General features: G+C 45.1%; 1 protein-coding gene across 2 annotated transcripts in view; it reads right to left on the reverse strand.

The window, feature by feature from the left end:
• TIFA (TRAF interacting protein with forkhead associated domain) overlaps positions 1-3,759 on the reverse strand; it is a 16,574-nt gene extending 12,815 nt beyond the window's left edge. The window contains exon 1 of one of the 2 annotated variants that reach the window (XM_069095274.1): positions 3,538-3,759. The gene's annotated coding sequence lies outside the window, so the exon portion shown is untranslated. Of the gene's footprint in view, positions 1-2,944; positions 3,488-3,537 lie in introns of those variants that run through there. The other variant, XM_069095280.1, reaches the window with a different exon arrangement.

Consider the following 3,759-nt stretch of genomic DNA (forward strand, 5'->3'; position numbering starts at 1 on the left):
AGAGAGAGAGAGAGAGAGAGAGAGAGAGAGAGAGAGAGAGAGAGAGAGAGAGAGAGAGAGAGAGAGAGAGGGAGGGAGAGAGAGAGACTGGACTAAAAATCTGAGAACCCTTCCCCATTCTACATTCCATGACTTCGTAAGGCACTGGATTCCTAGAGGATAGGGTGAGTCACAAGGTGGGTCAGAAGGAGCCACAAAATGAGGAGGATTAAATATGCATGGAGCTGACTGTTTACCTTCCACTGTATGCTTGCAAATAACAGATTTTTCTTCTTTTGATGGGCTGTTGCCCAAATTAGATCCTTCCTTCCCTTAATGCCTAGAATGCACTCCCTCCTCATTTCTGCCTCTTAGAATCCTCCTCTTTCCAGGCAAAACTCAGACATCACTTCTTCCCAGTGATTTTTTTTTCCTTTCTTCCCCACCTTTCTCAACTGTCTCAAGCTTTCTCAATTTTTTTATCTATTGCTATATCTACTGATATACTGTGTTCTCTAAAAGAACAGAAGCTACTTAAGGGCAGAGACTGCCCTTTGGGGGGTTTTCTGGTGTTTTTTTTTCCTTATCTATAAATGTCATTTCCAATGCCTACTGACAACTCCTCAATAACCCTGGTCTTAAGAGAATCTCCCAGGGTGCTGAAAAGGTAAATGATGTGCCGTCAGCAAAGAGCTGCGCACTTCACCCCTCCTGCCTCATCACCTGGCTCATAGTAGGTGCTTAATAAATGCTTGATGAAATGAATGTATTAGTAACAGCAAGCAGGATTTCCTCCTGGTCAAAACAGCCATCAAAACCCCACCAAATATATGAATGTAATGGAATACTATTGTGCTATAAGAAATGAGGAGCTGACAGACTTCATAATAACCTGGAGAGACTTATATAAACTGATGCTCAATGAGAAGAGCAGAACCAGGAGAAATCTGTACACAATCACATGCACGAAATATGTGTGACAACTAATTTCAATAGACTGGGCTCCTCTCAGCAATGTAAGGTTAGAAAACAGCTCCAAAAGACTCATGATGGAAAGAGATGTCCACATCCAGAGAAAGAACTACAGAGTCTGAAGAATGCAGATTAAAGCAAACTACTTGCTGTTTCTTTTTCTTGTTCTGATCATTCTGTCAGTTATAATCCTTCTTTACAACCTGACTAATGATTAATGTGAAGATATTTGTGGATCCTATATTTGAGTGTATGCTGCCATGATGGGAGGGAGAGGGAGAAAATTTGAAACTCAAGGGACTGTGGAACTGAATGCTGTAAACTGAAAGTAAATTAAAAAAAAACAATTTAATTTTCAAAAAAAGAAGAAAAACACCAAAATTATGACTTAATTCTTCTCACCCTAAAGCAAAAAAATGGATGGGCGAACAGAGTATTGAGTTTACTGTAACCATTAAAGGGGAAACAAAAATGTTTCCAGAAGAAACAAGTAAAATCAAAACAGGACATTGTTATTTTTTCTCAGGTAACAAATGTCCCTCTTTGCTCTCTATTTCAAAGGCACCTGCAGTTGGCCATCATTGTTATAACCTCACACTGACATTGTCCTGGTGACTCTAAACTCTGATAGATGAGTTTCTGCCTTATCTAGCCTGGAACCAGGAAAAAAAGGCAGTGTACTACTGTACCCTTTCCCTCCAAACACACTTTCCTTTATTGTTCCTCTTTATCATCTTTCTCAATTCAAATAGAAAGTCCTTTAGGACAGGAACAGCCCTGTTTGCTTTTATTTGTATCCTTAGAACTTAGCACAGTGCCTGACATATACAGTTATAGAGAGATAGACAGACAGATAGATAGATGATAGATAGATAGATAGATAGATAGATAGATAGATAGACAAACAGAGAGATAGATAGATAGATAGACAGATAGACAGACAGACAGACATAAATAAAATAAATAGATATTCTATCTATCTTGTAGTTAGGTAGTACAGTGGATAGAGTGCTGGGCCTAAAGTCAGGAAAACTCATCTTCCTGAGTTCAAATCTGGGCTCAGATACTTCCTAGCTGTGTGACCCTCCACTAATCACTTAGGATCCTGTTTGCCTCAATTTCTCCACATATAAAATAAACTAGAGAAGGAAATGGCAAAAAAAAAATCCAGTATCTTTGCCAAGAAAACCCCAAATAGGGCCACGAAGAGTCAGACACAAGCTATCTCTTATCCATCATCTCTGTCTGTTTCCATCTGTCTCATGCTATCATATCTATCAGTCTATCTCCCAAAGTCCGGATCCATAAAAGTTTTACTCAATAGATGTTGCCCAACAGTAACTGGACACCTATTGTGAGTGTGAGGGTGTTTTCAAGTTACTAAAAATATAGAAAATTTCTCAACTACCCTGCTTTTTATTAGCAGATATTGGAAAGTCCAGAGGAACCAATTTTCTTTTGTGGCCTGCAGAGCCAGCTTTAGGGAAGGAAAGATTCTACCCCAAACAAAATTAGGTCACTCTAGAAAAAGCCCCGTGCAGCACAAAGAACAGTGAAGAATCAGAAAACCTGGGTTCACGGTCCCTGACACCTTAAATCACCACAATATATGAATGGGCAGCGTAGCAGCATGGATCAGAGTTGGACTGGGAGTCAGGACCGGGTTCAAGTCCTTCTTATACAGACTGGCTGTGTAAGCCTGAGTATTTTTTAACCTCTCAGGTCCCCAGACAACTCTCTTAAGACTGGACTGCAATTCTGCATTGGTGGGAAACGTTTCCACACCGGGAGTTTCCCTACTTTGATGAACTCACAGGCCTTGCAATATTGCTCTTCTGCATCCTTGCTCTTCCATAAAGGCTCTGAGCCCTCCTGAAAGAGGCTGCAACCCATAGAAAAGTTCCCAAACCCAGAATTTCCCTCCACACGACTGGGGTCTGCTGTCCTAGCGCTGCTGGCAATCTTCTTGTCTCATGAGCTTAAATTTTCTTACCTGTAAAATGGGCGAAGCGGAAGGCGTTTAAGGGCCCTGAGCTCTCAACCTTTAAGGTCACTTGGGCTACGCACCATTCTGAGCCCACTCGTGTTTCCTGGGCACCAGCAGATTGCAGGAAACCAAAACTCCCAATTCCGTCCGGCCTCCCTCTACTGGCCTCGCCTCTAGCGCCGGCCCTGGTGATGCAAGGGCAAGGTGCACGGTATATTCGTGGCCACTTCGGGATTTTCTCGGTTATTTCCTTCCCTTTTCCCACCTCCTCGTCCTTACTTGGTCCATCTACACACTTTCCAGAGTGTGTCTCAACCGCCAAGACAAGCACATCAACGAGAAAGAAGGACGTCTCTCTACTTCCCTCTGTCCCCACCTCTTTCCGAAGCAGACGAGCCGCTTGCCAAGGGTCTGGGTCAGGACACTGCCCGTCCCCTCCAAGCGCTCCCGGGGGAGCAGCTTCCAAGCTGGAAGGGGCTGTCTGCCTGCGCCCTGCCCTCCCTGGCCAGGTCGGGCAGGATGCGCCAGGTAATTGGGGTACGGCCAAACCGGAGGGACGGGCTCCCCGGCGGAGGCTCCCTCCGCCCCCTTCCTCTTACCTGTCTCGTCCAAGGCCAAGGCGACTGGATGCAGAGAGCCCCGAGGAGGCGGCCCATCGGCTGCCGGCTTGGGAGAGGCAGAGACGCGGCGCTGGCGGGGCGAGCAAAACTAGGCTGACTCCGCCGGCCTGACCGGGGACGTCTCCCTCCTCTACAGGGGAGCTGGGAAGAAGAGTGGAGATGTTCGAGGTTTGTACCTCCTCCTCGCCATCTCCCCGCCTC

This window comes from Petaurus breviceps, unplaced genomic scaffold (genome assembly GCF_028583685.1).
Source record: "Petaurus breviceps papuanus isolate PSGF00001 unplaced genomic scaffold, PetGlider_PUasm1.0 126, whole genome shotgun sequence".
In the NCBI taxonomy this organism is placed as follows: Eukaryota; Metazoa; Chordata; class Mammalia; order Diprotodontia; family Petauridae; genus Petaurus; species Petaurus breviceps.